The sequence below is a fragment of the Melopsittacus undulatus genome, chromosome 2 (genome assembly GCF_012275295.1).
Source record: "Melopsittacus undulatus isolate bMelUnd1 chromosome 2, bMelUnd1.mat.Z, whole genome shotgun sequence".
Lineage (NCBI taxonomy): Eukaryota > Metazoa > Chordata > Aves > Psittaciformes > Psittaculidae > Melopsittacus > Melopsittacus undulatus.
In genome coordinates this window covers 104,476,222-104,499,465 of record NC_047528.1, presented here as the reverse complement: position 1 = coordinate 104,499,465, position 23,244 = coordinate 104,476,222, and the positions used below count along the sequence as shown (strand labels likewise).

At 49.8% G+C, this 23,244-nt stretch overlaps 1 pseudogene; it reads right to left on the bottom strand.

Annotated features, from left to right (window-relative positions):
- Positions 1 to 1,993: 1,993 nt before the first annotated feature.
- On the bottom strand, positions 1,994 to 21,246 carry LOC115945748 (immunoglobulin superfamily member 2-like; annotated as a pseudogene).
- Positions 21,247 to 23,244: the final 1,998 nt, after the last annotated feature.

The window sequence follows — 23,244 nt, the reverse complement described above, 5'->3', positions numbered from 1 at the left end:
TTGCATGCATTAACTGACTTAACTCACACTGCAACCTTCCCTTGGTGGGACAACTTGCCTGCCTCCTCACCATCCAGCTATCACCTTTCAGGAAACTTGGAAGAGTTTTATGTCCTGGGAGCATCTGTTTCTCTGTCAAAACAGACTGAAACTGGTCCATGAGTTAAAGCCTTATTGAGACAGGACTAAGACAAACAGACAGCAGGAACTTTTGCAAACTGGTGCTCAAAGCTGTTCAACAGACCCATGCAAATGGTGCTTCCACTAGATGGGAAGAGTCAACAGCCTGAACACACAGCAGAAATAACTTACTAGACAGCAAGTCTGCAGGAGAGGAGCCTGCTGACTGCAACCCAAGCACAAACAGTGCCACACTGTCACACACACACAGAAAACCAAACATCCCACTGCAATGTGTAAATGGATGTAAGCCATGAGGTGGGGGGGAACCTCTGCGGAGAGCCCCACGTGCACCTCTGAGAACTCAAACTGCAGGAGAGACAGAAGGGATCAAGGCAGAAAAGGGAAAAGATGTAGAAGGTCCAGAAAACATAACCAAAGGGAAAGGCTGAGCAAGCGGGTGGCTGAATAGGGACACAAGCGCAGTCACCTTCAAACTTACGCCAAAAGTGCTTTTTCAAGAAGAAGGAGACTGAAGCACCTCCCAGATCCCTGTGACAGGGCAGGCAGCTTTTCTAAGTGTAAGGAAAGTGAAGAATATGAGCAAATCATCTAGAGAGGAGTGGTATCTCTTAACAACCTTCCCCCTAGTCAGAGGAAGCAGGTACATAAACATCTGCCATGATTTCCATATGGCAACTTCCGTTTGAAGACAGTGCATTGAGTGTTGCCCTGATGCCTGAACTTACAACTTGCTGTGACCACACAAAATCATAGAATCACAGAATCACAGAGTGGTTTGGGTTGGAAAGGACCTTAAGATCATCCAGTTCCAACCCCCTGCCGTAGGCAGGGACACCTCACACTAAACCATGTCACCCAAGGCTTTGTCCAGCCTGGCCCAGAACACTGCCAGGGATGGAGCATTTGCCCCTTCTTCAGCCAACCCGTTCCAGTGCCTCACCACCCTCACAGTAAAGAACTTCTTCCTGATATCTAACCTGAACTTCCCACTTTGCACAACTAGGGGTTGATTATCCCTTGACTTACAGGGACTGGATTGAAATCTTCTTTCCTCTAATGCATCAGCCAGCCTTCAGGTAGCAGAATGCCTCAACCTTGAAAAGGTGAGCCTGAGTTGCATGCTGGAGCACAGAGGAGCTGCCCCACAAACACATGACTTTTTATTACATGGTACAACAAGGAGACATCTAATACCAGGTCCCAGCTTCCTGACCCACAGATAGTCCAGGCATGAAAGGCTGGAGTTCCCCTACAGCAGATCTACTAACTAAAGGAGCTGGAAAGTCTTTTTATGCTCACCTCCAAGATGTCTTGGTGCCCACTTCTTCCTTCTGGGATCTAAGATTTCACGCGAGTCCTGTATTGGGTCCACAAGATTCATTTTTTGTGGGTGATTGTGGTACCCCTGCCATGGACTTTCTTCAGGCCTAGCCAGCCTTGCTCAGTCCTCAGGTTCCTGTGACAGGTTTTGTGATGAAGCCCATTTCTTTTCAGAGAAGATGTTCTTTGGGCACAGGCACTCTCAGAAAGAGGGGACAGCAGTGTCTGAGCAAAATGATGGGCAAAAAAAAGTGTCCTCAGCAAAAGGTGGGCAAAAGCAAGTGTAATGCCTTAAACTGGGAAACCAATACTCCGTTTCTAGTTCTACCGCTAGTTTCTAGCCACAGAGATTTTTGTCAAGTCACCTAAAATGAGTAGCAATTAGATACTTCAGTGTCACTGTGAAAAAAGAGCTGTTTTCCCCCTTACACTTGTCAAGGAATAACATCACTTCCATCTACAGTGGGAGACACAGGCTACAAGGACCTCAAATACCCCACAATGAACACAGTGTGAAAAGGGTGGATACCTAACCTAGGAGAGAGGAACACTTCTTATGAAAACCCTATATGCTCAGTAATCCAAAGCTGCTTCATTCCATTGAAAGAAAACATACAATCTCAAGGATTCATTGCAAAAGCTACTACATAATAACAACCCCCTCTGCAAGTACTTAGTCCCCCTCAGCTGCCCAGCTCCACTCCAATTATATCTGCCACTGCAGACCCTTGATTTATCAGCCCCTCCAGCCCCTTGCAGTTCCATCAGCTGGTTTCCTGGAATGTTACCTACCCTTCTTCCTTTTTCTGAACTTGAAGTACCAACACAACACAACAAGGGTCAGGAGAAAGATCAGCACCAGTGGTAAGTACAGAATGAAGTTCAGCACTGGTGGGGATAAGCAGGTTCTAGACAAAATGGTTGACTTTGGAGGAAAAAAGAAAGAAAGAAGTAGTGAAGCCCCAAGCTAGTCTGAGTTTCTCTCTCTGTTTTTCTATAGGTTATTGTTTCACCACTTCCCCTCAGTCTTCAACACCTATCAATTTTTAAGAATTCATATAGAAGGGGGAGAAAAACCATGCAATTTGCTTCAATTTCTTATTTTGGAAGGTCAGATAAAGCCCGGGTTTATTCAGCTGAAGTTACTCCTGGTTATAGGTATACTGGCACATGGCTATGTCATGGCTATGCCCCTTGGCAATTGCTCAAACATTTGAATTCATAATCCAGAGGGGCATTTGGAGATACCTGCATCACTGAAGAAACATAGATGCACACAAGAGAAAAGGAGAGAGAAAGAACAAACATCCAGCTGATTTTCACAGACTCACAGACTGGTTCAGGTTAGAAGGGCCTTTAAAGCTCATCCAGTTCCAACCCCTTGCCACAGGCAGGAACACCTTCTACTAGACCAGGTTGCTCCAAGCTCTGTCGAGCCTGGCCTTGATGCCAGTGATGGGGCAACCACAGCTTCTGGGTTTTGTGAAAACCCCGAAAACCATTTGTCAAAAACACTTAGACAAAAATTGGAGGAGAATTTATCAGCAGTTATGAAGCAATTTTAGCAATGGTTACTTCACCAGTAATGAATGGGTCACAAGAGACAGAGGGAGCTGACAAAGGAGAAAAATCCAAGTGCTAGAGGGAGCCATGATGGACAACAGCAGGAGCAAAACAGGAGGGGGATGAAGCACTGTTAGTCCCCCCCCCCGTGCAATTAAATCCAGATTAGGTCTGCTGTAGTTGCAGACACATGTGAATAGGCTCCATGCCTGTCTGTGCCAGTAGCAGGCACAAGAGAAGGGGTCTACAGAGTCCCCTGAGCTCTTCCACATTGGTCAGTATAGGTAACTCTTGCAGAAGCTATACACACATGTAGGCACCCAGCTCTATCTTTGCGCTAGTCATGCACCCAACTCACCCTAAGAGGACAAAGGCTGTTTTTAGAGACTTCACTGGAGATGGACTTGCCAGCAAGAAATATTTTTTCTCAAAAACAGTTAAGAGTCCTGGTCCCAATAGCACAAAGTTTGTGCCCATGGTCCCACAGAGAGCACACAAGCCACAGAGCACTGCTGACAGAAGTGCACTGAATGGTACCCTCTGGACTACACACCTCACAGTCAGAACCCTCAATATCTCATATAACCACAACCTCCAACATTTACAATGCCAAGCACCTGGGTTTCAGCCCTGACAGATCAATATGGGCCACCAGGCCCATAGCACATGTCCCTCAAAGGGCTTCCCTTCCTGGCTCCCAACACAACTCTGGTGATATCCCCAGCACTGACTCCCTCTGCAATCCCTTAGGAAGCCCTCCTTGCCCCATGGCACCTTTGCCATTGCAGCCAGCATCACCAGCAGAGAGCTACCATTCCCCCAGCATGGCTAAAGGGAACCAATATGGGATGAGGAGCCCTTTGTACCCAGCAGCATTACCCATCAGGATGGTCATGAGCTGGATGTACCTTGAGCACACCAAGATTTCAGAACCCAGTCCTTCCCCTTGCTCTCTTGCTGCCACTCCTGTATCCAGCAGTAGTACAGCCCAGCATCACCCTCCTCCACGCTGTGCAGTGTCAAGTTGAAGTCATTGGCAGCAGGGTAGTGGAGGTACAGCCTCCCTGCCAGGCTCTCCCAGGGGTACTAGATGAAGCCATTGCAGTGGAGGGTGAGCAGGGGCCTGATATGGCTGCTCTTATTGCCCCCAAACCATGTGGCTGAGAGGTAGGTGTCGGGCAGGTGGGCACCCTGCAACAGCCAGCACAGTGTTAGCTCTTCTCCCTCCCTCGCCGAGATGATGCAGCTGGTTTTCTCCAGCTGCAGTTCCTGCCCTGGAGTAGGATATGAGCAGAAAGATATGTTGAGTTGCCATATAAATGCGTCTGTCCATGCCTGCAGGCTGATGGAAATCTTCTAGCGCAAATGTGGGAAATTGGGATGGCAAGAGCTTCTGCAGGACACTCACAGACCCCTTGTTCCATGGGGTGTTCCCCCCCTCCATCATCTCTGCCCTCTATTCACAACCCTCTGCTGTAATAATTCCCACTTACTCCAAACATGTGATAGGGCATCCTTTAGACAAAATGCTATTTAGGAAACTGGAATTCTCTGATCCACTTTATTTAGGATTGCAACCCAGTGAGGCTGAGAGAGGGAAGAACTGAGCCAGGGACACCCAGTGTGCACCCCAGCAGTGCAGTGCTGAAGGAGGAAGCAGCTGAGTCTTCAGCCTTGTTCCCCATAGCAATGTGCTGCAGGGTGAGGAAAACTGAATGTCTTCCTTCAGGATGCTCAGGAGTACCAGAAAAGGGCTTCTTCTCTATTCAGAGCACTGACAACCAACAAAGCACATCACATGTTGGAGGAAAAAGAAAATGCCATGATTCACTCTGTTATGAAGCACTAGACAGCATCTGTCAGTGGCAAAAATACCAGCTTGTCTGATCTGGGAGGATGTGGTAAGTCTTCCTAATTCCCTATTTCCCTTCAAGAGGCACTGACACCTCCTGCATCCCTAAGTTTCTGATCAAGCACAGGAACCACTGTTTCTCCCTAAGCCCTGCCAGCTTTGGGGAGGCCTGATAATAAACTTTTCCAGCCTTTTCCAGCAGCACTTATACAAGGGATAACCCTCTGCTCACCTGGGAGTTTGAACTCCAGCGTGGTCCTTCCTGATGCTTCCTCTGGGAGTTTGCACCCAATGGCTGTGTCAGCACCACCAGCAATTTCCAGAGTGATCTTCTGTAGCCACTCAAAGCTTGCTTTCTAAAATGGAGAAACAAAATCATCATGCTGGCTGCAGCTGCCAATATGAAGATGCTGGAGAGGAATGCTGGCCTGAGAGACCCACTGAACGAAGGGAGAAAGAGGGTGCTAAGAGGAAAAAGACCCAGTAATGGATGTTGTAACTGGGTGTGTAACCCTTATTTGAACTGTGGCAGGGAATCACTTGGGTGCTGTTGAACAGGGAAGTAGAGGAGCCTGGGGGACCAAGGGGCAGGAACCATGTTGGAGCTTAGACACAAAGCCTCTGTCTGAAGCAAACATGTCCATCTTCCACTACTTCTATTAGCAGGCTCACACGTAAGTGACAAAAACAGCACATGACTTTGGAGGCTGTGAATAAGTGTCTTAGCTCAGAGAGACTGCAGAGCCTGAGTGGGTTTCACTAACAGTTTCCATCTCGGGTCTTTCTGTGGTTACTAACCCAAACCCACACAACACAGTCCTGAACATCCGTTGTGATTACATCCAGCAATTATTCAATTTAGCAGTTGTCGTGGTTTAAAACCAAACTGCACAGTTCGCTCACTCACTCCCCCGTTGCTCCCCCAACTCCCAGAGAGTTAGGAAGGAGAATCCAAAGAATGTAGCCCCCATGGGTTGAGATAAGAACAGTTTAATAGCTAAGGTATAACACAAATCATTACTGCCACTACTACTACAAATAATAATGATAAAGCCAATAACAAGTGAAGAGAATACAACACCTCACCAGCCACCGACCCATAACTCACCCCACCCTGCCCGACCGAGCACCGACCGATACCTCCTCCATCCTCCCAGAGCTCCAGCCCTAACGGGTCTGTCCTGGTTACATCCCGGGTATGACATGCTATGGTATGGAATACCTCTTTGGCTAGCCTGGGTCAGGTGTCCTGCCTCTCCTTCCTCCCGGCCTCCCCTCCTCCCTGGCAGAGCATGAGCTCAGAAAAGGCCTTGGACAAACCAAACATTTGAGCAGTAACTCAAAACATACTTGCTATCAGCAACCATTCTCAGCCCGAAAGTCAAACCACAGCACTGCACCAGCTACCAAGAAGGAGAAAAATGACTGCTACTGCTGAACCCAGGACAGCAGTGAACATATCAGGAGAGGAGAGCTGTGGTGCTGCCTGCAGCTCTGCTTCCCTAGCAGGGTACACCCAATGTGCCTGTGCTGCTCCTGGTTTGAGATCCCCTTCCAGCTGCACACCACCTCTTGCTGACACCTTTCCTACTCCTCCAGCAACAGAAAGGCTGTGAACCAGTCTCTTCAAAGGACCTTCAACTACCTGTCTGTCCCCTCAGCTGAGATACCACCTCTGTCAGATGAGGCCAGAAGTCAGGGGAAGAAGTACACAACAGGTATCTACCAGTGGGTAAACAGAAATTACTTGGCATGAGACACCACCAAGATTTTAAGCAGACATAGGCTGAGTTTCCATTCTTACAGTTTCCTTTCATATCAGCTGAGCAGCAGGATGCCCTGTGCCGTGGAGGCCAGGGGCAGCCAAGCTCTCTTAAGCTCATTTTCTGGGTGCCAGTTTGAGTGCACACACTGAGATGTCCCTGCAGAGCATCTCAGCCCCTGCCCTCAGCCACAGGCTCAGCAGGGTGTTATTCTCTGCAGCACTTCCCCAAGGGATGTGATGGCAGCAGATCATGGAAAGGGACCATGGATCAGAAGGGAGCTGTGGCTTCTCCTACAGGGACTAGTGGGGAAGGGGTCCCCTTTCTTCAAGCATTTCTTCTCAAAACTCGTGCAATCCACGTCAGAGACCATCAGTCTCTCTCTTGAGATGGGTCAATGCAAAATATCCCAGCTGATGACTCCTGATACCCCTCCACCTCAAGTCTGCCAAGAAAACCTCCCTGCTCACATCCACTTATGCTGCTCATTTCTCTTTTCACCCTATTGTTCTTCCTCCCTCTTCTCTCCACACTGCATAGACACTTTTTCACCAAAAGGTTGACAGTTTCCTCCACAATGGGGCTTGCACAAGTCCCAGTACCTGCTTACTACCTCACCTCAGCAGCAACATCCACTGGGACGTCTAGGAGACAGGGACTCCCAAAAGATCAGCAAAATGCTGCCCTGCATTTCACTGTGCACAATTGCTTCTCTGAAGAAACAGATAAGGGCAAAAAGCAGAAAAGATGGCAAAGCAATCACCATAATTAGCAAACTATGTAAATTCAATCAGATCAACACACACCGTGATCAAGCAGGCTTGAGTGCACTTACGAACCAGATGCAAGTTGATACCTTCTGACTTCAGACTTAAAAGCATACCCAGCCCACTGCCATCTCTAAGGAAGCAGAAACCATCAGAGAGGGACACTGGGCACGGTCCTGGGCAGCCTGCTCTAGGTGGCCTTGCTTGAGCAGGGGCCTTGGAGCAGATGACCTCCAGATGTCCTTGCCAGCCTCAGCCACCTTGTTTCTGTGACAGGTGAGCTGATCACACTGGGAAAAAACAAGAAACTGGGCTCTTAACTTCAGCTGCTCAGTACAGAGGAATATAGCACAGCAGCTTCCTGATGGCCAGGAGACACAAAAGGGAGGGCTGACACTATGGCTTGAGTATGGCCTGTCCTGACACCCACAGGGGCAGAAAACAGTTGAGAAGCAGAAGCTACTATAGCTCAGAGAGAAGCCACAGGAACTTCTGCGGTAAGCACTTGACTTTGATGAGGAAAATTGTTGTTATGTTCTTGGAGATCACCTCAGTCGGAAGCAGAATACTTGCCATGAAGCTAGCTTTGTTTCACCTCCAGCTCTCCTCTCGCTACCACTAAAGATCAATTACCAAAAAGGGCAAAGCAGCTGCCTCCATGTTCCTTTGGGACAGAAAGACATGCTTTCCATTTCAGTTTAATTAACTGAGAGTCTCTCACTGCTGGAGCTGCGGGAAGAGACTGTGGACATGGCTGCACCTCATCCCATTGCTCCTAGAGCCAGCCTCCTTCCCTTCTCTCCCTTCCTAAGTTTCCTTTGCTGGCTCACGCTGCCTGACAGAGACAGCACTAGTGACAGCAGCCACCTCCCACTGTGCATTGTGCCCTCCCAGTTATCAACATCTTTAACAGCATTGCAGATACAATACCTTTGAAGCCAAATGTAGTATCTCTGCTGCTACCATCTCCTCTGTGCAAACGCTCTACAATTACACCTGCTTATCTTTACTGCCATTTAACCACAAACAGATACTATCTGTTGTCACCCCCAGCCTCAGTACACCCGACAGACCCCTTGGCCCTGGGTGGCTGTAGCTCAGGTGTAACACAGAGCATCCCAGCTCTGCAGGGGCAAGGACGGAGCAGCAGCAGAGCAGGAGGGAGAGCACCATGGAAACAAGTCTGAAAAGAGAAGGAACTGTTACCTGCTTATGATACAGCAAACCCATGAGTTGTAAAAAAAAAAAAAAAAAAAAACAAAACTGACAGAAAACACATAATTTCAGTTCACTGGGTTGCGATTCTGAAAATCCAAGGATTAGAGGAAGGAGCACTTAATGCATGAAAAAAGAGCAAGAGCTCTCCTTTGATGGCAGAACAGACAAGAGGGGAATAAAACCCAAACACATATTCTCATACCTGCCTCCATAGGCTTAGAGGCTTTGGCCAGGACACCTCCTCCAGTTCCTCCAGCAGCCCCATCCCTGAGCAGAGCAAGCTGACACCATGTAGCAGGGAGGGTGGGCTGGAGGGCCCTTTATACTTGGCACAATCTGCAAATAAATAGGCACTGTCCCTCCCCAACACCAAATTTGCTGCAAAGAGTATTGTCAGGAGCTGTGGGTGCTGAGGAAGAAACAGGACAGGCAGCACTGTCTTGTGCTGCCCTGGGAGATGACCCTTCCAGGGACACCCTGGTCCTGGTTGCCCCAATCATGTTTGATGGATTTGAAGTCGCAGAAGAGGAGATCTCTGCTGAAGAAGCACCCGAGGCACTGCTTACCTGGCAGCACCACATTTATCCCCACATTATTGGACATGGTGGGGGCTGCTGGTGGCCCCAACAGCAGGGTGCTCTTCCTCCAGACCTCCACCTCACACAGGTAGGACCCATTGTTGGCATGCACGGCGCTGTGGATGGGCAGCCTGAAGGAGATGCCAGGCTTTGTCAACAGGGCTTTCCCCTGGAAGTATGGCTGTGCAGTCCCACAGGCCATGGTTCTGTGGTCCAGTTCCTGGTAGTGGCCTCCAGACAGACTGGGCTGGAAGAACCACCTCACAGACACTGGCACCTCCTTAAGGGTATAGTTAGAGCTCACTTGGCAGATGAGCTCAAAACTGCCCTATCTGACAGTGACAGTTAGGCTTCTCAGCATGGCATGCAGACCAAGACCTACTCTGGAAGAGAGAGCCTTTGGCACGAGGACAGAAATCCTTCCCCATGCCACCTTCCTTCCCATGCAGGACATCCCCACTGCCTCAGCCACCTCACCCCCATGGCAGCCAGCACCCCTGCTGCTCTTCTGCCAGTGCCACTGTCCCATGGGTTGCCCTGTGCTCTTCCAGCCCCACACTGACCCTGCCTCTCTCCTACCTCACCTCCTGCTCTCCCACAACCCAGGTAACCCTGAGTACCCCCTCTTCCAGGCTCCCCAGTCCCACCCTGCAAAAGGGAGCCAGGGATCCTCTGCTGATGCTGCTGCCTCGTTTGGACCAATCAGTGTGCTTGGACATGCAGCCCAGCAATAAGAAAGGAAAACCACCCTAAATCACAGTCAAAAGCTGCCTCTCCATAAAGGCACACATTCCAGCAATCAAAAGAAATGCTGTGCGCATTGCATGCCAGGGAGGTTAGCAGCTCTGTGCACAGACAGGAGGGCAGGAGAAGTGATGAGATGCCTGCACCAGGGGTGTCTCTATGTTAAAAGCCACCATACAACACAGCAAGTGCATTTGTTGAGCTTAACTACTAGAAGTAATTATGCTGCTAGAACAGATATTTTGTATTTTAAGCTAAGAGACAGTTAGAAAGACCTCCTGAGCAAGCCACTGCTTTTGAGGTCTCTGCATTTTAGCTGTTCTCTCAGCTGTTGTCTCTCTGATAACATGTAACATGAAGGACTTAAGCACCCTGCTAGAAATGGGGGTAATTGAAGCCTTCCAGGGCCAATTGATCAGCCCCAGGTCATTCTGCAACAGCAGCAGTGGAGCTCAGAGCACAGCAGACTTCTGTCCACCCGCTTCTCCAGCCTTGCCTCCAGCACATCCAGCTTGAAAGCCCAGAAATAGGAGTGGCCCAACTCACCCATGGAGCTGTCACTGCTGTCTCCCTCTCCTTCCCCCAGCTCTGGCCTTGAGACCATTCTGTCACTTAACAGCATACTGCCCTCTGTTATCCTCATCCAATGTGTTGGGGATCACCAGGGTGAAAGCACCAGAGCTCGCTTTCTCCAGCCAGAGGCTCCCCTGAATCCTGCTGTCCTGGCAGGCACTGCCCAGGCTCAGGGTGCCATCTTGCTCTATGGTGGTCACCAGCACTCGAGGACCTGGGTGCTGCGGTGGCAAATGCCACCACTACACCAACACAGGGCTGGTGGTTCCATGCACCTCACAAGGCAGGATCAGGGCATCTGCTGCCACAACCTGCAGCACACTGGTGGACACAGACAGGCACAAGCAGCTCTCTGCAAACAACAGTTACCAACTTGGACGGAAGTTGTGCTCCTCAGAGAAGCCAGAGATAATGCAGCATTAAATGGAAAGACTAGACAAATCTCAATATTAGAAACAGAAAGGAGTGCCTTTCTTGGGACATGGATACATAAAGAAATGCTTATGAAATAGTCTCAACAGGTAGCTCCTGATACATCAGAATTGTCATCATACAGCTATGACAAGAAAACCAAGAGTCTCCTGCACATCTCTCAGAGTGGTTTCTTACAAATAATCCCTCCAAAACCATGAAATCACCCTGATGGAAATGGCAACGACTCCCCTCATCCAGAAGTCCCTGCTCTGCTGGGTTCATCCCATGATCCTCAGGAACAGCAACAGGCATTGCTCACAATTTTCCAAGACAGAGGGAGACCAAACCTCCTCAAAACTTTGTACCTGTTTGCCCCAAAACACTGCAAAAAGCCCAAGCTGGAGATTTACACTTTATTGAGAGTTGCAGCATTTGTCAGGCTAATGTTTGCCAGAATCAAGTGCTTTCTACACTGTTATCTACCAAAACCTATGACACATTTGCGCTCTTGCTGTAAACACCATCTATGTTGCCCCTACCAAGATAAGGGCAGACTCGAAGTGTTCCCGTGTGGGAATTCTTAAAGAGCCAAGGCCACGTAGTGAGCGATCCCGATATCTTGAGCCTTATTACTGTAAAGTAAGAAGATTTTTGGCAGGCATAAGCAAGGTCACTTGTCTTGTTAGGCCTCTGTAATTTTCCACTGAAAATGTGCAGAGAATGATCTCTGCCGAGGTTGTAGTTTCCCACTGTATTTTTAGAGTAAGGTATTTAATCGCAATTATAACAAGTTGTAAACACTAGCTCTGTAAATGATAGTAACCTCTAGACTAACCAATTAGAGCTCAGTATTCAAGGCTGTTACCTAAGGGAGTAAGGGTATAAGCAGAGCACTGTATCTAATAAAGTTTGGCAATCACTTGATCATATTGATCGTCTCCGCGTTGTCCGGGACTCCTGCATCGACATTCCCAAGTCAGGGATCATTGCAGGTTTTACCCAGAAGAGCAGCCACTAGGATTTATCAACCTCTCTGCTTCACGTTCACTTGGATGTCTGATGACAGAATGGTGTGGATGCTGTGAAAGTCTCCAGGAGTCTTCACCTCTGAAACAGAGCAACAGTATGTCCCATTGTCCTTCAGCCCCACCTCATAGATAGTGAGGACATGAACCTTGTTGCTTTGCTTGAATGATTGGAGCTGCCCCATCTTCACTCTCTCCTCATATTCTGCCTCCAAAATCAATACCCAATGGGGGTCAGCCTTGGCCACTTCCATGCTGTTGAGGAGCCAAAACACTTGAAAGAGCCTGTTGTTGCTCTTCTCAGCTCCCACCATGCAATTTAGCTGCAAGGCATCACCTTCTGAAAGGGAGCTTTTAGCAACAGCAATGTCCATGGAGATGCTTCTACCTGGGGGCAGCAAAAGCAAAGAGTGTGCTAGGCAGCCCTGCTCACACTTTTCTCCTGCCTGGGAGCACTGACGGCTGTACAGAGGGAAGCACAAGGGAATTCCCTACTGAAACAGTTTTCATAAGAAAAGTCATCAGGATGGAAAACTTTGCCCATGGATGAACAGCTGTCAGGCACTAACCAACAATCACAGGTGGAGGAGGTACCACAGCCCAGTGGAGCTAAACTCCCCTCTTTACAGCAGAGCACCCACCAAGATGGCCTCGGGCCACAGCCACCCCTGGCTCAGCTCAGGCATCCTAAACCAGAGGCATTGTTTTTTGGGGGGGCTGCTCTGTCGTACTTCCTGGAGCTGTTCTGTTTCATGTGACAAATATCCTTTAAGCCAGAAAGGGACACAGAGGGGTTTTACCACTCAGTGGTGTTTTTAACTCTGCTGTCTGTGAAAAGGGTGAGTGGAGGTCTGGCACTTAGGTTGCTTTTCTGAATCTGATGCTGCTGGTCCCATATGCTGCAGCCTTCACTGGCTGCTGCAGGATGTGGGCAACAGATGCTCCCCAAGATAGAGAGGTTTTGGGGTAGTTCCCACAGGAAGCAGAAATATCAAGACTTGTAACAGCACATGGAAGTTGGAGGAAAGCAAGAGGAGGTGGAGATCATCTCCTAGTCCCTGCTCTGTCCCCCATACTGACAAGCAGCAGAGGTTGAGCAAAGAGGGTAGCACCATGGGGAGCACAAAGCCACTTTCTCCTTGGCAGATCCTCTTGGGCAGTCAGTTCCACCTGAAGTAAAGACCCGGTCTCTGGGTTCTATGATACATCTCACCTTCCCCACAGGGCCTCAAAGCCTCTGGCTCCCGACACTGGTCTGGCTGAGGAGTGGCTGCAGGCAGGGACCCACAGGGTGCCCCCAAAACCTTGTGCCATGACCCCACACAGCAGTGACACAGCCAAAAAGCAGAGGCAGGGCTGAGCCCCAACTCCATGGGCAGGAAGCCTGGCCCACACCTCTCCATCTCCTTGGGTCACTGTAGTGGCCCCCACGTGCTATAGCTTGGAGGTAAAACAGAGCAGCTCCCAGAGTGCCACTGGAAGGGCTTGAGTAATTTATTGAAAGCAGAGCACCCTGTGAATTTAAACACTGGTTCATAAACAGTTTGCAAACAGGGATCCCAGCCACTACAGATGTGTTTTGCATTCCCAAATATTTGTTGGAAAGTTTATAGAAACCAGTGTTGTTTCCATGGCCAGAGTGGCCACTGGCTGCCGCTGTGGTGGGGCGCTCAGCCCTGAAGCCTGGCCTCTCCCATGGGACCATGCTGACAGGATGGAAGGCTCATATGTCCATTGCTATTTACCCCCCAGCAATACCAGCAGCTCTAATACAACCACCATGTTGTCCTCTTTCCACTATTGCCTGCCTTATACCCTTAAAAGCTACCACAGGGCAAATAGTAAACTCTGACAAGGTTTCTCTACTTCTAAACAATCCTCTGGCACTGGTACCCAAAGCCACACTGGTCATGATGAACCCTCTTAAACAAGTGAATGAAGGAAAGCACAATGATTGCTATTGCTCACCATGCAGCAGCAGACATAGAAAGCCATTACTGCAAACAGTATGTAATAAGGGGAATAAAGCTGTGCCAGATTTTGGGAACCAGACTCTTGACAGTGTGAGACTCCCCCAGTACCTTGCCTTCCTGAGTCACAGACAGGATGCCTGGTCCTTACCTTTCTTTAGTTTCCTGCTCTGTCTTGCCATCCTACCACGAGACATGGGTTTCCCTCCCTGCCCCAGCTCTGCAGCCTCCTTCATCCTCCCTGTGTGTGGGAACAGGGTACACCACACCCCCAGGCAGGTTTTCAGTGAAAGACTTGCTCCCATTTTACTGCATATGTTAAAGGGTGTCAACTAGATGCAGACTTGTCTTGGCTGCTTTAAGGTAAAATTTACTTATAAGAAAGGGAGGTTTTCCCTTCATCTGGGCACACCTACGCACACACACCTGAGGTAAGAGCAGGGAAATGACTGCAGCCAGCAAAGGGCATGTATTGAGATGAGTGGCAGCAAACACACAGCAACCATCCCAGGGCAGTGGGGAGAAAGGGATTTTCTTATTGGCCCTGGGAGATGCAGCACAGAGCCTGGAGATTGCCAGGAGCCATAGAGTCATAGAATAGTTTGGTTTGGAAGGGACCTTCAAAGCTCATTCAGTTCAACCCCCATGCAGTGAGCAGGGACATCTTCAACCAGATCAGGTTGCCCAGAACCACGGAACCAGAGCCATGGGAAGCTGTTGGGCAGAGGGAACAGGAGGTGCCTGGCAGAGAGTGGTGTTTGGGAGGACGGGAATCACTTGCAAGAGGCTGGATTTAAGCTTTCCTATTTTAGTCCATCTCACACATGGTAGCAAGTCTAAGTCTCCTCCTTCTAAATACTTCATACTACATTTTTCTAAAGTGTAAGCCAGGAGTTTGGTGCACCTTCTTCAAATCACAGTCTGACCCATAGTCCCGTTACTACCATATGTGAACTACTAGGAAGGGACACATGGATGGTCTAATAAACAGCAACACCAGTTGCTCTGAAAAGCAGCAGGCTGGTGACAGCATGAACAGACAAGGCTACTGCTATAGAACCTTAAATGCACAAAGGAGTTGGAACAAACATGTGAGCTTGCAAGGACCTTACCCTGGCTCATTATCACCAGCAATATCCTCCCAGGTGTCCTTCCACATCCCATCAGGATACTCAATCCACTCAGCTTTCTCACAGTACACTGCCCCTGATCAGACAGCTCCACTCCTTCGATGGAGAGCTTGTACATTGTCCTGGTTTGAGCAGTAGCAGTCATTTTTTCTCCTTCCTGTAGCTGGTGCAGTGCTGTGTTTTGACTTTCGGTCTGAGAATGGTTGCTGATAGCAGGTATGTTTTGAGTTACTGCTCAAATGTTTGGTTTGTCCAAGGCCTTTTCTGAGCTCATGCTCTGCCAGGGAGGAGGGGAAGCTGGGAGGAAGGAGAGACAGGACACCTGACCCAGGCTAGCCAATGAGGTATTCCATACCATAGCACACCATGCCCAGGAGGTAACCAGGAGAGAAACCCGAAAGGGCTGGAGCTCTGGGGGGGATGGAGGCAGGGTGGGGTGAGTTATGGGTCGGTGGCTGGTGAGATGTTGTATTCTCTTCACTTGTTATTTGCTTTACCATTATTATTTGTAGTAGTAGCAGCAGTAGTGATTTGTGTTATACCTTAGTTATTAAACTGTGCTTATCTCAACCCGTGGGGGCTATATTCTTTGGATTCTCCTTCCTAACTCTCCGGGAGTTGGGGGAGCAACGGGGGAGTGAGTGAGTGAACTGTGTGTGGACTTGGTTTAAACCACAACATAGATGGTGCTCCCAATCTTATTCAGCTGCACGTTTCCCGACAGAAACCTTTGCATGTAAGAGGGCCCTGGCTTCAAGACAAAGTCCTTGGAGAGGGTGAGTACCTCCTCAGAGCGGTGCTCTCCTGCTCCATGAAGATGGTACCAATCAACAGAGAGATATGTGTGCTCGGAGGTGAGCTTGGACACCTCACAGGTGAGCTCTATCACATCCCCTTCAGTGCTGGTGAGGACCTGTGGTGCCATGGAAGCAGAGTGTCTGCGATCACTAAGCATGGGGAAGAAATAGAGAGCAGAGGGTCAGAGGGAAAATTGTCTCTGGGCCTCAATGGGCAATGTGACAGACACTACAAAACTGTGGCCAGGCCCTAATGGATCTGACAGCATAGGAGAAATATCTTTTGTAGTTGATTGACAAGGCTTCCATCAGCTGATGCAAAGGTGTGTGAAGTGCTTAAAATCTCAGCAGGCAAGAAAGAACAATGAAGCTCTTTGCAGTACCTTCTTTAGTTAAACTATGATCAGTATTAATTGGGCAACCCCAAAGAGATGGGATTGACATCCAGCCCCTCACAATCCCAAGTGCAGGCTGGTACACCGCCAGCATAAAGAGAATACAGGGATGAATACCAAGGGGAATTACTACCATAGCATTATAGAATACCAGGTTGGAAGAGACCTGTCGTGGTTTAAGCTCAGCCATAATTCATGCAGTCACTCTCTCACACCACCACCTCCCACCCCCCTTTACTTCCCCCACTCCAGAGGGATGGCGAGGATAATCGAAAGAATGTAACTCCCATGGTTTGAGATAAGAAGAGTCCAGTAACTAAGGTATAACACAAAACCACTGCTGCAGCCACCAATAATAATAATGATAAGAGAAATAACAAGAGAAGAGAACACAACTGCTCACCACACACTGACTGATAATACCCAGCCCAACCCCGGCAATGAACTAGCCCTTCCAGGTAACTGCTCCCAGTTTACATCCTGGGCATGATGTGCTGTGGTATGGAATACCTCTTTGGTTAGTTTGGGTCAGGTGTCCTGTCTCTGCTTCCTCTTGGTTTCCCCTCCTCCCTGGCAGGGCATGAGACTCAGAAAGCCCTTGGTCAGAGTAAATATTTGAGCAGTAACTAAAAACATCTGTGTTATCAGCGCTCTTGCCAGGCCAAAAGTTAAAGACACACCACGCACCAGCTACTAAGAAGGAGAAAAATGACTGCTACTGCTGAACCCAGGACAGTATCCACCCCTTATTCCATACCATTCACATCATGCTCAGATCCCCCATTTTCAATATATCAGCACTGTTATCTCAGTGCACTCTTACCTTTGTCCATGGACCAATCCCTATAAAGCTGCTGAGTCCATCCGGTCCATGATGTCAGGCTCCATCTCTTGTAACAGTCTTCCAGAGCAGCAGAGGCTGTGTGCTGTGTTCACACTCGTAAATAACCTGGGCAATAGCATCCATTGCTAAGTCCACCCCTCAATCATGAATCCATTTCTATGTTGTATCTCTGCCACGATGGCCTGAGGTGTCATGGGCCCACCAGGCTCAAAATTATTCACCATCCCCTTTAGCAGTTTCTGCAACTTGTCACTGGGGACTCCATACAGCTGCCTTCCATCTCCGATGCTTCCAAAGCACTGGAGGGGCCCAGTGGACCAGACACTTGCTCATACTGTCCCACACACCCTGACACTCATGACTGTCCAGCCTTGGGGAAAACCTCTTGGTCCTCCTATATCCTTGTCTAACCCTAGACAAGACCCAAACTCGACTCTGCTTAACTTTCAAGATCAGACAAAATGGTCATGGGTAAAACACACTCTGTGTGTGTGCCAACATGGTGATCCCCATCACAATCAGCAGGCAGGTCCCAAGGGTACCCAAAGGCCATTCAAAACCTTCAGAACTCGCAAATGATGCTGCTGTACTTGTCACTGGGGCTGATGTAGCTGCTGTGCTTGCCAGCTCTCTCACTACCAGCTTCTCTTTTTCTGAGTCCAGATCTTTCTCCTCTGCCTTGCTGGGAAACGCTGCATGGTCTCCTGCATCCTTCACTTGTCCTGGGTGCCCAAAGCTGGACCCAGCTGAGGCTCCCAAAGGTGGTATCTTGCTCTCTGCATCCTCCTGGGGCTCAGGCTCACGAGGTTCAGCAGGCGGCTGCTGGGGATGCTCTCAGCTGCCATAGAGCTGTGCTCAGCTGCGAAGCGAGGCTCCTCCGCCACCTCCTCCCGCCACTCGGCAGCTACCTCCTTCCCCTCCCTGACCCTGCCAACCTCCTTCAGTGGCAGCCACACCCTCCTGGCCTCCTGGTACCCGGGGCTGCTCTCCCAGGCCACTTCAGCTGCCACTGGCTCCTAGGGCCACTCCCCCTCGGCTCCCCACAGCCTCACCAAGACAGAGGCAAGGACAAGAGCCAGGCCTGTGAAGAGCAGCAGGATGGTCAGGTCCAAGTCCATGGCCATGTCCATCCCACCCTGCTGCCGGAGACCACCTGTATTACAAGTCATTACCATAAGGTACAGTGAAACAAGAACCTCAGCCCAAGCCCCCCATCTGATAAACACTAGCACAGCATATACCAGCTGTAAATAAGGTACGACATGCTGAAACTGTGAGTTCAAGAGCGACAACTTTGAGAGCCAATAAATCAGCATTGTGACGAGTATTAATCTGAAAATATGAATGCTTTTCATGAACACGATTAGACACCGACCAGATATGTCATTATCTCAACCCTTCATGCCCCATGTTGGGCGCCAAAAAGAAGTACATCTTATCAGTGCTGTTCCCAGGCCGAAAGCCAAAAACACAGCACTGCACCAGTTACCAAGAAGGAGAAAAGAATGACTGCTACTGCTGAACCCAGGACAAGACCTCAAGGATCATCTGGACCAACCTTTCAGGCAAAGCATGACCTAGATGAGATGCCCCAGCACCCTGTCCAGCTGAATATTAGAAACTTTCAACACTGTGGAGTCCACCACTTCCATGGGGAGATTATTCCAGTGGCTGATTGTTCTCATTGTGACCATACCACCACATAACTCTGTGGGTCTTTCCCTTTGCTTCTCCACCCTATTACCTTCCCCCTTCCCTGCTACTTCTCTCCATATATGGGTATCATGCTTAGGTCAAGTCCTACTACACTGTGACCTGAGAGTATGTGGGAATTCTTAAAGAGCCAAGGCCACGTTGTGAGTGATCCCGATACCCTGAGCCTTATTACTGTAAAGTAAGAAGATTTTTGGCAGGCATAAGCAAGGTCACTTGTCTTGTTAGGCGTCTGTAATTTTCCATGTTTTCGTGCAGAGAATGATCTCTGCCAAGGTTGTAGTTTCCCACTGTATTTTTAGAGTAAGGTATTTAATCGCAATTATAACAAGTTATAAACATTAGCTCTGTAAGCGATAGTAACCACTAGACCAACCAATTAGAGCTCTGTATCCAAGGCTGTTACATAAGGGAGTAAGGGTATAAGAAGAGCACTGTATCTAATAAAGTTTGGCAATCGTTTGATCATATTGATCGTCTCCGCGTTGTCCAGGACTCCTGAGTCGACAAGAGTACATCAACAGCTAATGCACTGAGCCTGAAAACTCCTGTCTTCTTAAGTGCTTAGCTGAGAAATGCTGTGGCTGAATCAGGAGCTGAAGTTAAAAATCAGGCCATGGGACAGCAGAGGCTTCCTCTCTCTTCCCCTTGCCCTGCCTGGGAGGCAAAGGCCAGAGCAACCTGCAAGGGGACTTGACCATGGGTATGCCCAGCAGCTAGCAGCAATCCTACAGTGGGTAATCAAATTTGCATCCACTGGTCCCATTAACCGCCCCTTTTCCCAGCTGCCCCTCTGTCAGAAACCCAGAGTAGAGCACTTCTTGTGGTCTTGGAGGCAGTGGAAACCTGCCTGTGCCCCTGCCCAGCAGCAAGCAGGCTCTCTTTCAGAATCCACCTGGGAGGTTTACCTTAGCATTGTAGCTCCCAAAGTACCTCTCATCAGTGTTGGGTGTGTGGCACTCCTATTCACTGGCATCCCGGTCCTGCAGGTCGGTGATGTGCAGCAGGATGGTGCCCCCCTGTACCCTCTCCACGTAGATCCCGCGGCTGCGCACTCGCTGTGTGTAGATGGCATAGGGGAAGGACGGGTCGACGGTGCTGACGATCTGCACCTCCCGCTCGGGGGCTGAGGGCAGGTAGATGGACCACTGGAAGTTCTGCTCCGACGGGCCCTGGTAGCCACTCACCTTGTGCCACAGTGTGATGTGGGAACCCTCATGCAGTAGAGGGGCCCCTTCGTAATAGTCACCAGCTGCTGGCCAGTGCTCAAGCCTGCTGGCAGTCAGCACATTGCAAGTGTATGTGCTGCCCAAGGGCTGCACACCCAAAACGGTGGTGGGTCTGAACGTGCATGAGACCACAACTGAAAAGAAATGCTGTGCAATCTCATTCTTTGAAGCATGAAGTCCAAGGAACATCACACCCCTTGCGACTGCAAGAACAAGTCCTGTTACAACAGACCTCTAAACTTTCCTGTCTCTACCACACTGGGAGGCAAATGACAGAGATCAGAGCACCATGGCTGGAAGGTTATCAAGCCTGCTTGTGGCAGGAGAGCATCTCTTAGCCAGCAACCAGGCAGAGATCAATGGAGGAAGCTTGTGGAGTGTTACAGTTCAGAAGGCCAAGCACTCAGATCCTGCACAGCGGGGGGGGGGGGGGTGGCGTGGGAGGGGTGGGATAAAGCAGCAGTTGCCAAAGCTGACCACTGCAAGGGAAGGAGATGCAAGGCAGAAGCCAAGGGATGTGTGTAGCAGAGGGAACCAGCAGGATGGGTGATGCAGACGTGCTCCATGGACAGAAACCAGGGAGGATGCAGGAGATGGGGCCAGCAAGAGCTCTTCTGAAGGCAGAGGGCACCAGGAGGACCCAAGGGCTCCCCTCTGTTTCTGTCTGAAGAGGCTTTGGGGAGGTGATGGCCACCCATGCACCCTCCCCTCCTGCAGAGCTCCCAGTGGTGGCACTTGCTCTGTTTCAATGCCCAGCAGGCATACCAAGCAAAATGCCCACTGGATGTGGGCACTGAGTCAAAAATGAGCCACAGAGACCAACTCAAGGAAGAGAGCTGGTGGCAGCACAGCCTAATAAACCCTCAGAAACCCCCTCCCAAGGGAAGGGGAGATGAAGTAGCCCCCTCCATGCTCCCTGCAGCCACACAACAGTGGCACTCATGTTCCCTCACCAAAGCCCCGTGAGGGTCCAGGCTATTGCTTTGCAGTGAAAGCACACCGTCCAAAGCAGACCGTGCCACCACAGTTCTTTCTATGACCATCAAGTCAGAGCAGTGCTGGCTGAGCCACCCACCTGCAGATGTCTCATCTATACTGAGGGGGTTCTTTATATCCCCCCACCCCAGGAAAGCCACCACCACCACTAGGCAGGACACTCACCCAGGAGGAGGAGGAAGGTGGCTGGCAGGCAGAGCCCCAGCACCATGGAAAACAGCTCTGCTTGGGTCTGCTCCCAGAGAGGCAGTGGAAGGCTCTCATACACAGTAGTGACAGCCACCCTTTTATTTTGAAAGTATCTAGGAGGAAGCTGCCTTGTGGTGGTTTCCTCTGTTCAAAAATGCCGGGAAGAGGTTGGGAAGGTGGGTGCAACATAACATGCCTGTGGGAGGTGACTGTGAGCACCCATGCTGCATGGGTGACTGATGCCCAAGGCTGTTGCTGCCTGGTGCCCAGTGGCTTTGCCACTCTGCCTCATGACTTCCACTTTGTTCCATGAAACAGCTCGTTCTTGGCTAACAGAGAGGGTGAGGAACAGGGGCAGATTTCTAGGGATGAAGCTCCCCACAGCTAATTATTTTTCCATAGCTGCAGACAGCAGCATGATACCATAGGTACAAGTTGAGGTGGCATAGTGCTCCCCAAGGATGGCTGACCAAGCTCTGTTTCAGAGTGTGATGGGCAACCCAAGTGAGGTGCCTCTCCCACAGTACTCCCACATCAGCCTGGCTACACAGGCAGGTGACCTTCTGTTGTAACAGCCATCCCAGCCCAGGAAGTCTAGCAGCTCTCAAAGGATCACCATGTACCAGAATTCAGCTGGGAATGCTCTCCTGTAAGCACATCCCATGGGTAGGCACTCATGCAGGGGATCCTGGAACAGCAGTGCTTGCAGGGGTAGCAAGATCACAGGGAGCTGTGCTGGGAAGACTGAGGCAAGAAAGTTGCTGGCATAGCCCCAGAGGCAAGTGCTGTGGTTGTATCAGATGCTGCATGGCATTGTGCCATCAGCACTGCATGGCCTGGAGCCAAGGACATGGTGGGGGGCTGATGGGGCACATCCCGGACAGCCTCTGAGGCAAGGGACTCAAACCAGAGACAGTCGATGAACAGACTTGTCTGGAGCTGTTGTTTTGGTTCTGGGGTAGGTTTTTTAGTCTTTCTGTTCTTCCCCAGAAAGGATGACAGCACAAAGCATTTACCCCTGAGCCATGTTGCTCCCGCTGTGCTGCTGGGGTATCCACTGAATGACTAAATTAGCTCAGGGATTCACAAACAATAACCAACTGTGAAACAAGTCCTTTTGCTTAATCCCACGGGACTCCTAGAGGGAATGAGATTCATGTAACGAAAACAAACACAAGGTCCCTGCTTTCCCTGTTTAATAAGCTGATTCATATGATAGCCTGAGGGGTCAGAAAATAGAGGCTCCTCACTGCAAGGCTGGTGCCTCCATTAGCCGGCTCCTCACCAGTACCACGCAGCTCTCCAGAGCCAAATCCAGTCTGGGGGAAGGGGCTGTTGCAGGAGGCAGAGAGATTCCTGCAGGATATAACCTGTCACCTGCCACCTACCCTCACTGCCATGAAATAGAGCAGAGGAGCAGCACTTGTTTTGGGAGAAGATGCTGCAACACGGGACAGAAATGCATGTGCTGACTCCTCAGAGGTGGTGAGCAGATACAGCAGAAGCTGGGAAGCAAGGGAGTGCCCCAGCACTTCTGCTGAGATGGGTGCCCACACCCTACAGAAGCAGGACACAGTTACAGCCCTGTGGAAGGCTTCCATTCATTGTGCAGGATGAAACCCTCCTGTTTCAGAAGAAAAATGATGAAGGGGTTTGCTTTTCAAGAGCAACCCAACTGCCAGCAGTGCCCCGGGGGACAATCCTGCTGACAGAAAGCCAACCTGCTTGCCACTCTGGAGAAGGGAATAGCATATCTGCTACAGCAACAGGGTAAATGGAAAGGAAACTTGGAGTTCAACCTTAGTGAGCTTCTGACAGTCAGTGTGCAGATAAACACACACAAGGGGACAGTTTAATTCCAAACTTGCGACTCTAACGATGCATGAGTCGCTGCTTACATTTGCAATAGAGAAACCAGGGAAAATAGGATTGCCTTGCCCAGTCCTATCGCTGGCAGTGATGATGCTCTGTGGACAAAACCAGCAGCTCCTGCTCCCTTGGACTGTGCAGTCTAAAACTT